General features: G+C 43.3%; 1 pseudogene; it reads left to right on the forward strand.

Moving 5' to 3' along the window:
- The first annotated feature begins 635 nt into the window (after positions 1-635).
- LOC120610058 (uncharacterized) lies at positions 636-754 on the forward strand (annotated as a pseudogene).
- The last annotated feature ends 12,119 nt before the right edge of the window (positions 755-12,873 follow it).

Genomic DNA, 12,873 nt, shown 5'->3' on the forward strand with positions numbered 1-12,873 from the left:
TGTGGCCAAAATGTGAAATCCAGACCACCGTGGAGAGTGAGCACAGACGTAACGAAGAAGCAAACGAGTCCGCCATGGCCTCCAAGCTTTTAAAGTGCTTCATAGTTCTTTAAACTCTAAAGCATCTTAGGAATTAATATTTCTTGTCGGAAAGTAATAATCACCTAATATTCACTAATATCTTCCATTTTATATCAGTTTCTTTTTCTTCTATGAGTTAAAGCAAAATTAAATTTAATGATATTTATTTACAAAAGTTTTGAGAATCAAAGAAATATTATCCAGGACTCATAAGGTATACTTGGATTAGACAGCAAAAATTAATCTCACAGATTAATTCACCACTATATAAAATAATCAAAATTTGAATCATGAGTCTTTTTGCTTTACAATAGAACTCTTTAAATGCCTTCTCATAATAATTAGAAGAGTTAAATCTATTTTATTTCATTAGTAACAAAGTAATAAAATATTAGCAAAATAGATTAAATATCTTATTTTACATTTTTATTACTAAAAATGACATACGAATCATTAAAACAAAAATAGTGACTTTTTAATCAAATAACTATACTTTTTATGAGTAGTATTGCTGAGTCAGAGCCCCATATCAGAAGCCGCCTTTGAAAATTATGTGCTGTGGCCACGCCACCCTGAACAAGCCCGATCCCGTCTGATCTCAGAAACTAAGCAGGGTAGGACCTGGTTAGTACTTGAATGGGAGACCACCTAGGAAAACCAGGCCCTGTAGGCGTAAAAAATATTAAAAAATAAGGGATGGTAAACTGACAAGTTCCTTGCAATCTGTGAAGTCAACCGAGCGTTGTCTCGCCTAAAAAAAAAAAAAAATTGTGTGATATAAATGTTGGGCATGCATTAAACTGTAATAGCATAAACACACGAAGAAAGGAAAACCCTAGTTATGTGACAGAGACCGCTGGCCTTTCTTCTTTCCCGCCAGCTGGGGCGCTGTAACCGGAGCATCCTGGAAGCTGCTTGTTGAAGATGGCAGCTCTGTGGTCCGCCTGGGTTCCTGAATGCCTGGGGCACAGCTACCTGTGAGCCAGAACATGTACCTCGAATCGCCAGGTAAGAACGCAGCCAACTTTTCTGTACGTTAAACCACATTACCATCGGATCTTTTGTTACAGCGGCTTAGCTTACCCTAACTAATATAACTGGTCTCAATATAGATCAAACTTCACGCGGGCCCACATCGGTGATTTCCCACGGGGCAGCAGGTGTGCTCAGGAATGGCTCAGCGATTCTCAGATCACACAAGAATGGCTATAATAACATAATAGCTTCAGTCCGACGCATCCTTAATGGAAACAACAACAACAGCTTTTCGTGAGCTTTTAATCAAAAATGTTTTACCATTTTGCTTGAAACAAAAAATCTAGCCAAATGATTCAATCGTATGACATGTTATTCAAGGTTTCTTCCTGATATTATTTTTAAGTTTCACATAAACATCAACTTGATATACAAACCAAGATATTGCCTAACGTTCAAGAAGCTAAGCGACACCTAGGGCCCCAAGAAAAGCAGCAGAACAAATACCTTTAAGTATTTAATTGGTTGTAATTATAAAATATGTAAATTCACATCAATAAAAAATTTTAAATACCATATCATAAAGCCCACACAATTTTTCAGACCAGAACAGAGGGCCGACTCCTGGCACTAAGGTGGACGGATGTAAAACAAATGACTTAGCTGACTTTTGCAGTTCGCACCGAGCTGAACTTTCGGTCTTAGCTCCCGGTCTTCACTGACCTTGATCTTTAGAGTTGATGTTTCACTGCACTATGCAGAGCAGGATGGAGGGAAAGGGGAAGAAAGTGGATTCATTGTGCCCTGAGTTGTATGTAATCTCCTACTGAAGCTACGCGTGTGCGCATGTGTGTATACGTATATGTTTATTAAACCTGTTGCCCTTAATGAATTCACAGCTGACACAGAAAGACACTTGCCTGTCACTTCCTCCAGGTGGCCTTTTCTAACTCTTTGTCCTCACTCCTTCAGAGTACTTCCCGCACGGTGCCGTAATTTGCCGTTTATGCGCCTTTCCTCCCTCCAGTCTGGTGGGTAACCTTCTGGGGGGCTAAGACCCCTTTTGAGGATCTGATGGAATTTGCAGTTTCTTTCCTTGGAAAAAGAAAAATGTGCATCAGCACATACCCAGTGAGCTGGAAGGCTGTTTCAGAAAAGTCATGGGTGCTTTGAACTCCAAGCGTCTGAAGACCACAGATTAAGCATCTCCATGCCAAACTGTGGGCTCCAGAGAGCGGTGGTCCCCAACCTTTGTGGCACCAGGGACCCGCGCTCCTGTGAGAACCTAACGCCTGATGATCTGAGGTGCAGCTGAGGCGGTGATGCTGGCGCTGGGGAGGGGCTGCAAATACAGATGAAGTTTCGCTCACTCGCCTGCCATTCACTTCCTGCTGTGCGGCTCGGTTCCTAACAGGCCAGGACCGGTAATGGTCCATGGCTCGGGGGTTGAGGACCCCTGCTCTAGAAGACGGGCCTATACCCAACATATCTTTGAACTCATGTCACCTAACACAGCACATAACACATGTGGGTGTCCAGCTGCTATTTGTTAGGATGCATATGCATAAAAATATAACTAGCATGTATTAAAGCAATTTCAGACAAATTCTTTGTGAGCACATGTCAAAGTTTTGTTTCAAACAAGAAGGTACTTTCCAATAAGACCTGTTCAAAGATATCTTTCCTGGTAGATACATATTTTTCTTAAGAAGAAAGGTAGCTAGATAACATTGATAGATTAGGTTCAAGAAATGAATGTTTTGTAGAAGGTAACTGGGTTCCTCGCAGGGCAGATGGTCAGCTGTGCAAGCTGAATCTAAGTTTATCAGGAAATAGTTCAACCATTATTATCAGAAATGCTTGCTACTTCTCAGAAGAAACTGTTCCTTACTTATATCAGACAGAGAAATTTCTAACCTAAGTTGCCTTACCTTTGGCTTGAGACAATTTTCTAAGAGTAAAAGTTGACAAACATTAACAATTATTATAAGGAGAATGATAGAAATTCTGGAAGGGAAAAGATACTGGGTGGGTGTAGCCTTGGTGGGTGGATATGGAGGCAGCAAGGCATGGTCCGTGGTTCACCAGAACTGGAGTTGTGTAGACAGGCAGTGGATTTAGAGTGAGTTCGACCTCGAGGGGCAGAATAAGAAGTTTGGACTTGAGCCACTGAAGATGTCTAAACAGGGGTGGCGCACAATCAACCAACATCCTAATTAGCCCGAGCTGGCGCAGTGAGTAGGAGAGAGTAAAGGTCAGGGGAGATTACACACTTAGAGATGCTAAGATGCTCTCCAGACATGAAACAATAAGGACCTGAATGAGGCGGGTTGGAATGGCAAGGAGGGCTGATGTCAGCATATCTTGCAAAGGACAAATGCAGGTTTTAATACTCGTTCTACAGAGAATGGAGTTTGTGAGCTTTGGCAGAGGTAAAATTCACCGATTTGAGTTTCATCTTTTCCTTTCCCTGAACGCTCCCGGTGAAGATGCTAGATTTCAACCGGAATGAAGAGACCAGCAGGGGGAGATGAGAGGCGACGGCAGGTGGTTAAGTCCAGGCATAGGAGGCTGAGGCCAGGTGAGTGGCGGGCGGGGGGCGGTACCACTGACGGATGGGAGTTAGCTGGTCACCCTTGGTTCTTCCCTCATCTCCACTGTATTGGATGGCCCTGGAAGACAGACGCTTTAACTTTTGCATTTATCATCCAGGCTATCCTAAACTTCGGTTCCCCAATCTCTCCCCACACCCCGCTGATGAACAGTCAGCTTGGGACGGAAACCGTTTCTATTTATCAGAGTCTCAGTAGGGGACGGGGGTCAAGGAGCAGCAGGTGCAAGAGGAGAAGGTGTCGAGAGAAATCAATCACCATCGTTCACACTTTCTCTTCATTCGCCACTGCTGCTTGACGGCTGTCATCTCGATACGCCTCCGGTCCCAAGTGGCACCGATTCTCCCGTGAAAGGAAGACGAGAGACATGGATCATGACGATTGAATACAGAGAGAAAGGATGGGATAAGGAAGCAAGATAAGGAAAAAATGAACTCAGCGAGAGCTGGTGAGTCGCGCTAGGGGATGGGGCACCACAGCTTGCGGACTCCCCATCCTCGAGGAGGATGATGTCGGACCGGAGACTGAAGATTGCTAAGATGAGCTCTCTACGGAATCCACTCATTACCGTTTTCAGGTATTAACCCACCAGTTTTTCAAGGTGTGGTTGATAGGGAGGGCACGAGTATGCACAGTAGAGATGCCGAGAGAGAGGAAGATTGCTTTATAGAAAGAAAGAAACAATGGATGGCCGATGGAGAAGTAGACTTGAGAGAGAGGGAGAGAGAGAGAGAGAGAGAGAGAGAGGCAGAGAAGAGGTTAGGATAGAGTGAAAAATTAGGGGAAACTTTGGAGAAATAATAGAGACCTTAAAAGGGATTTAAAAAAATCGTTGGAAGATAACAGTTCGCAATTTGCTTTGCAATGTTAACCCTTTCCCACCTCCACGACGTTCCACAAAAATCTTGACTGAAATTCCCCTTTTCGTTCGTGACGTCTGCAGCCGAATCGGCTTCGAGGAAGTATTAAAATGCCGACCACAGCTTTCTCCGCGAGCCGGGGTCCAGGGGGGCTCCCGTTTAGCTGAGGCATCGCAGGATTTCTCTCTTTTCTGTCCTTTTGACCATTTCATCGTTTACTAGCATCTTGACCAGGGAAGTCGAAGGAAGGGAAAGGCGAAACTCTAACGAGACGATTTCACTTCTGGCCGGTGATCCATCGACAAACGTTGACTGAACACCTGCAGTTAAAGCATTATGCTGGGATATGGGGGAGAAGCTAAGAAATTAAGATGTGCGCCGGCTCTGAGGACGCTCAGAGATGGGCCCTCGACAAGGGACGTGGCTGCCGGCTCCTGCGGGGGGTCCTTTAGACACCAGCCCCGCCCCGCCTTCCCCGGGGGGCCCCCACTAACGCAGCCTTCGCTCTCATCTCTCACCCGCTTCTTCTAGCAGAGCAAAGTGCCGGGCCGTGGTTTCGAAGTCACTTCCGAAGAGAAGAGAACTCTTTGCCTCCTGGGACGACGGCGCCATGGCGACCAGCCCGTGATTGCCATCATGGAAGTTTTGTCATCTCAGGCCTATGGCGTCCCAGGCCTTGCAGACCGTTATCTTTTAGATACGGCCTGACATCTTTATTTAAAGTCACATAGATTAGTTTAGTTTATTTTTTTGCACAGTTCACGCACCCTTGGGCGCATCCTTCACTATAATTCAGTTCGACGGGGTCAGGTTAAGAATCCAGGAGCAAGGCTTTCGACCCAGGGCCTGGAGGAGCAAAGACAAAAGCAGCTCCTGCTCTCAAAGAGCCCACAATCTAATTACAGGGGCTGAGGAGCCGGAGAAACCCCGGCTAACTGAACTCCATCTGTCAGATGGCTAATCCCCCTCACAGCAAGTCGACCAGTGAGGAGAAGCTGGGGCGTGGAGGTCCTCAGTACGTTTGTGGTGGGGGATGAAGGGGGTGAACGGAATCCGCCGGGATCGATGCCTTCCACCGCTGAGAAATGGGTAATAATACTTCAGCTTTTGACCCAGTCGGTGCCACGCAAACAGTCTTATTTCTCTCAAACCGGCGCTGAGAGAATGCTGCTGTAAATTCTGCGAAATCTACAGGTGCATCCTGTTGTCGTGACTCTGGGCTGAAGTTCTATAGTTTGTCATTTCCACCAGGTTTTACTCGATGGGGCACGGGGCACTGTGGGAAACCAAGCTCCACTATGAATCAACTCCCCTCATCACACGTCTCGTTCCCAGGGACCCATTTGTCTGTTGCACGTCACCACGCCTGTAAAATACTGGGAGAGGACAATGTCATTTTTTTCCCCTTCCCTCACCCAAAACTTAGAGTCTTAACAACGTCTGTGAAGTTAAGCCCGGATTCCTTAGCCTGGCATCCAAGGTCCTTCGTCCTGGGCCCTCGCCCGTCTCTTCAACATGAGTTCTCTACTATCATCCTTCATGCCGTCTTTGCTGCAGAAAAACCACCACCACCCACAATTATCAGCCACCCACTAAGCCCCCACTGTGACCTCCTTCTTTCTTGGCGGTCTCTGCCAAATCCATCAGCCCAAATCTAACATGCACTAAGGTCCAGCTCTAGTGCCACCCGCTAAAGGGAACCTCGCCTTGTCCCTCCGTGTGGAAATGACTTCTCTGCCTGTCAGTAATATCGATAATAGTCACCGGCATGGATTAGACACACACTGCATGGCAGGCACCGTGCTGAGTAGTCACATGCACTATCTCAGTGACTTGCCACAGCCTCTGGATGAGGTCAGGGGACTGTTGCAATTTAGAGGTGAGGACGTTGAACGTCATCGTGATTGAGTAATGCCCACGCTCACACAGTCACCTGGGGGTGATGTCCTTTCTAGACCCCCAGGCCTGTCTACCTCTTAAACAACACCGCTATTCCATTGCTCGTGGTGTTTTCAAATGTATAACTGTGTTATAGGTCTCCGGAGACATGGCTGATCGTTCTAACTAGACTCTACCTGCTTTAAGAGGCTGGAAGTGCCTCTAAGTCACCCTTTTATTCCCAGGGCCCAGTGCAGTACCTTGCACATAACAGAGCTCAGTAAGTATCTGTCGAAGGCATGACTACGTGGAGACTCCTTTTAGAGCTCTGGTTTGGGGCAACAAGATTAACATGGTATCTGCCTCAGCTGGTTTTCACCAGGCTCTTCCTTCACGGCATCGGTTTGAGGAGCATCATTCGGTCGTGGCGTATCTGAGTCCACAAGTATGTGACCTATTACAAAAGGTTCGATTGTACTCACATCTCCAGTTTCTTAGGCAGGAGTTCAGTGTCCTCAACCGTGAACCCAGAGAACTGGGCACGATTAGCCAGCTGATGTCAGTTCCTTTCTCAGAGCAGAGTGTGGGGTTCGCTTTGGCTCTGGACTTGCCTGTCCTTAAGATCAGACAGGCCTCCCTAAGCTGAGCTGGGCAGCCCTGTCTTCTGAGTGTGTGACCCAAGGGAGGGGGTGGAGGGAGGAGGATCATGTGCTGCTTACTTAGATTTGGGGCCACTTTGTTCCTCCATAAAAGCTCATGGTTCTTTCCCTCACAATTCTTTCCAACAATTTCTAGTTTCGGAGCTTGAGAAAACAAAATGAAATAAAATAAAATAAATAAAAATAAAAATTAAAAAAAAAAAAGGAAATACAACAGGGAATTTCTGGGTAATGGGGCCAGAAGAATATACCCTAATAGGCAAACTGGTTTTTTTTAATGTGACACCTGGAGGATTAAAATAGAACAAAGGAGCCTGTCTGGAGAACCTAGAAGTGACATTAGCAAGTGGTTAAATTCATGGAATCCAAGTATTTGTTTCATCATCAGTCATGGCCAGATGGGGTATTAACAATACCTTGAAGTGATGAAATTTAGTTTTTCTGAGAAGTTCAAAACTTTTTGTTTCAGTTACTTCATTTTTTTTCCTCTCCGAACTACTATGAAATATTCTGTTTCTTGTCTGATAACTGAAGAGATTGAGATCTGTTGAGGTTAGGTTAATTTCAACCATGGTAACGATAAGACTAATATCTAATTTTCTCACTTATCTGTCTTTTTCTGAAAAACTCATCTCTCTCCTCTCATTACCCATATTTCCCCATGTTGGTGACTTGTCTGTCTATTTCATACAAAGAATGGAATTATTCCTTTTCAACAGAGCTCATTTTTGGCGCTTCGTTACTGCTACTATTTATTGAGTACCTAACTGTGTGCCAGGCACATTGCTCGGGCATTATACTGAGAACGAAACAGACAAAAATCCTTGCTATTATTATGATGCTTAAGATCTGGTGCGGCAGACTGACAATAAGCAAATAAATAAATGAATATGTAGTGTAATGTCCCATGGCGGTGTCACAAAGAAAAATAATGTAGGTAAGCAAAGTGTGACACGAATGGGGTGCAGAGGATGCTTTTTTAGGGGGAGAGGTCAAGAAAAGCTCCCGTGAGAAGGTGACACTCGGCCAGAGGCCTGGGTGAAGTGAGGGAACATGACACGGAGCTCTCTGGGGGAAGTGCTTTCTTGGGGAGCAAAAGAGCTCAGCTTCCTAGGACCAGCGAGCAGGCTGCTGCCAGCGGGCGACCCAGAAGACAGAGGTGAGAGATGCAGGGGGCAAAGCCATCAGGTTCCTGCATTTCTCTCAGTGAGATGATGGTCGGAGGTGGTAGCCTTGGCTTTGGCGTTCAACGTCTTACCTTTCCGAACTATAATCCCGATCTTGGACAAGTTTCTAAGAAACTGGGTTCAGAAATTCCAGGATGAAACTCAATAAAATCTAAGGCAGCATCCAAGGATGTTAAGCCCTACTGAAGTGTGAGAGATAAAACGCTGCCTCAGACTTAAAAATATTTTTCACCTTACAGATATGGCAGGTCCCAGGGCGCTTAGGCTCTGCTCCTGTTTCGTTAGTGGAATAAGGTGTTGGGTTTCAGAGAACAGGTTTTGGGCTTGGGAAGCTCTGGGTTCAGGAAGTTAGGAATTCATTTAGCAAATAATTTCTCTAAATCACCATTCCTTCATCTGTAAACGGGGATGATGATAGCTCCCTTACAGGGCTCTTATGAAGACTAAATCAGATAATGTGTGTAAATCGCTCGGGCCAGAGCCTGGTACAGAGTGCTGGATAAATGGCATCATTTGTCAGAGTGGCAGTGTAGAGACGAAATGGCAGAGTACCGTAAGATGTGGTGCACCAGGGCTGCTTGGCTAGTTCAATTGCTCTCTCATTGGGAGGCAGCTTCATGCTCATATAATAAGCACGCTGACTTCAGACAGGCAGGCAGACCTGGCTTCTCATCACGGTTCAGCCATTTGCTCATCGTATACCTGCAGCAAATTACTTGACCTCTCTGAGCCTCGGTTTCCTGTCCATAATACCACCAGCGTGGTTGGCTGCTTAGGGATAAATGAGATGATTTATGTGAAGATTCCCAGCCCTTGGGTGGTGCCAGTTGTCCTCCACCGTTGTGTGAATGTTTCATCTCTGTGCCTAGCTGTCTGCACTATTCTATGCAAGCTTTTGCTCCACGGGGGGAGACCTGTGCGACCTGAAAGTGTTACTAATCCCTCGAAACCCTCTGATCACACATAAACTCATTTCCCGATCCTGCCACGTAAGCTTTGATGACCTGATCACACCCTGAGGACCACATTAAGGGTGTCAGTCAAAGCTGTACTCACAATCAAAGTTCTGGATCAAGGCTCGCTTCCGCCCACACACTCTGGAGATGGTGCCCAACGACAGGATGGAAAAGATAATGGACCCCCACGGAGATGTCACTCACACATGGAGCCGCTTCCGCAGTGGGAACGTCACTCCTGGAAAGGGGTAAAAACATTTTGTAATTTTATGGCCATTTTAGGTATGTGCATATGTAAACTCGGCATTAAAAAAAAAAATCCACATCGAAATCATAAAACATGCACAATTATGTTTTCAAAGAAGTACATTTCTTATTGAAAGGATTAGCTTTCGACCAAAACAGTTCGAAATATATGGAAAATCTTGTCAAATAAGCAGAACAGACGTCAATTTGTAGAAAATGAATGAAAACTTTTAAAAAAATGTAGAAATTTCTACATACTTAAATTTTTTTTTTACTGGGAAAAAGTACAAATAAGCAAAAAATATAAATGCAGAACTGCTATAATCCCACCTATACAGAGAAAACCATATTGGCAAATATTTCTTAGATACTTTTCCTGTATGTATTTACATATTTCTAAAACAACAACGACATTCTTCCGTATAAATCGTCACCCTACATAAATGAATTTCACTAAGCTTTTATTATGACTATTTAGCTTGTTTATAAACTTTTGCTATAATAAACATTAAAGAGCAGGAATAACTGTAGAGAATAACTTAGAAAGGAAGAAAATGTAGAGGGGAAAAACAACAAAAAAATTTTAATGGACAAAATTGCTTAGAGTTATATAAAAATGAACAGAAATCATCCTTCGCGGTATGTCAAAGGTATCACTACACACGCAGTCCCTGGGAATAATCATTTCTGATCAAATTATCATTGCGATCAAACTATCATCTTAACTAACATGTTTTCCTCCTAATGTACCACCTAGTTTTTTATTTTCACTCATCCTGGCCTTCCTCCAGTCTCTGTCCGTCCTGTATGCTGTGGTGGTTCTTTCTAGCCACTTCCTGCCAGCCTAAGCATCTCTTTTATCTTTTTCTGAGAACATCCGCCATGCTCATTTCCAGTTTTTGATTAATTCTACCATCTACTTTCTGCTCTCCTCCCTCCAGGCTGCTGAGCACTACTGGAGAGAAATCATACAGCTTTTTTCACTAGGTGTCACTAGGGAAGTTTGCCGTTCAGCCTGGACTGGCCTCCTTCCTGTGCCTCTGTCTTGTCCCTCATCTGAATCTTCACAGTTCGTTTATCTTGCCTGCTAATTGCACGGCCTGGGTTGCAATCCTGCATCTCACGAAGCCTCAGATTCTCGGTGTGTAAAATAAGAGTAATATTAGTGACCTTTGACGGGAAGAAGCAAGAATAGTGTTTCTAATGCAATCGGAGATGAGGGGGAAAGGGATTTCCTCCTAAGAATTAAACTAGAAAATTCCCAAACAATGGCGGTGACCGCATCTATGCTCTGTAAACCAAAGCGTTGTCTGTCAATGTGTGACTTAATGATGTGGAAATGTACGAAACTCCAGCCACAAAGAGAGGAGGGCAGTGGCAGTAAACGGCCTGCAAACCGGGGACGTCCAGCAGATGAGGGAGGCTTGACAGACAGCAGATTCCCCTTTAGAGAGTCCCCAAGGCTCTGGGCCTCGGAGTCAGGGCTTTTGCTCACCCATCTGTGCTTTGATCAGGGTTGGGGACACCCAGCCTAGACACCTTCTGTCTTTGCTCTTCTGGCCCTTTCTGCTTCCCAGCTTGATAGAAAGCCAGAAACTATCGGAGGCACTCGGTAAACTCGTTTTATTTCTTAAATGTTCAACGAACATTTCCTATCTAGAGAATGACTTTCTCCTTTTCCACTAACTGCATTTTAAGTCTGCCTAAAAACTTAGCCTGCACATTCCGGGCCCGAGCACATTGTCTTTCTGCCACAAGCCCCCCTCCCCGCATCATGGGTAGGAAAAGGGAACGGATCCCCACAGCTCTGGGAATGACCTTATTCCAGGACTGAGGATTTCTGTCCTAATGCTGTACTAACATTTCATTTAGGACTTTTGGATTGAGATTCGTAAGTGAGGTTGGCCTACAGTTTTCTTCGGGCTATATCTGTTGGATGTCACTTCTGTGCTATTTCCACGTGAGAAATTTGAAGCGTTCTTTCTTTTTCTTTGCTCTGGAACAGCACATCGGAATTCATTGGCCCTAAAGGGTGGAATTCCTCTGTGGAAACATCTGGATCTGCTGCTCTTTGGGAAAAGAGCTCTTTGCTCTTCTTCTCCATTTCTCCTGTGACGGTCGATTTGTTTAAATTCGATAACTCGTCCGAAGTCCATTTTGAGAAATTACATTTTCCTAAAAATTATTCTGTCATCCAGATTTCCTAACTTATTTGATAAAACTAAACAAAGTCACCTCTTAAGATAATTTTACTTTCCTCTGCATCTGGAGTTAATTCCCCTTATTCCATATTTTGTATATTTGTGCTTTCTCTCCTTATTCTTGTTTAGTTAATAGGTCAACTATTTATTTTCAAAGAATTGGCTCTTGGACCTATTTTTTTAATTCCTTATTTTTCCGTTTTATGCACCATCATCGTAGGCTTTTATCGTTATTAATTACAGACTTCTGCTTTTCTAAGGTTTATTTCGTTTTATTTCTAACTTCTTACATGGGTGTTTAATTTATTTAGTTTATTCTAACTTTTTAATTAATACAATCATTTAAAGCCATGTGTTTTTCTTTGAGTGCTATTTTAGTGAAATTTCATAGGTTCTGATATGTCATTTTAATTTTCGAACCTTTTTTTAGGTATTATTTTGTTTTTCTGTTTTCCTTTTAGATCCAAATGTTACTTAAGCATTTAAAGATTTCCAAGGAGTAGGAGTGTTTTTTATTTGTTTTGTCATTTCCAGTTTTATTGAATGTGATCAGATGTTATCATTCATATGGTTCTACTTATTGGACTGTAATTAAGATTTTTCTCTGTGGCCCAAAATATGGCCAATTGTAAATGTTCCAAGGACACTTGAAAAAATGTAACCTCTGTGTCAGCGTACAGAGTTTGATATATTAGATCTACCAAGTTAATTATATTTTTAAGTCTTCTCTATCCTTGTTTACCTCTTGTGCCCCTCATGTGGCAAGGACTATACCAATGATTTCTATTCATTCTCTTTATTTCTCCCATAATGTTTGCTATGAATAATGAAATGGTTATTCACTGCATAAATATTCCTATTTTTCTTCCTTGTGAAATTCAAAGTTATGATTATAAAATATCCTTCTTAAACTCATTTAATACTTTCTGCTGTGAAGTCAACCCTGTTTAATAGTAAGTTTGTGATCCCTAATTTCTTTATGTTTTCATATTCCTGGTATAGCTTTTCTATTCTTGTAACTTTAAACTTTCAGAATCACTCTATTTTTTTCGTGTATACAACAGAGATGTGTTATAGATTTTGCTCCGCTCTGAAGTTGTATTTTTTAAAATAGGTAAGTTTAGGTTGCTTATATTTATTCGTATGAAATGTTTGATCTTAGTTTTGTTATACCGTTTTGCTATGCTTTCTGTTTTGTAACTTTTTCAAATATTTCAC

This window comes from Pteropus medius, unplaced genomic scaffold (genome assembly GCF_902729225.1).
Source record: "Pteropus medius unplaced genomic scaffold, Ma_sr-lr_union100, whole genome shotgun sequence".
Classification (NCBI taxonomy): Eukaryota; Metazoa; Chordata; class Mammalia; order Chiroptera; family Pteropodidae; genus Pteropus; species Pteropus medius.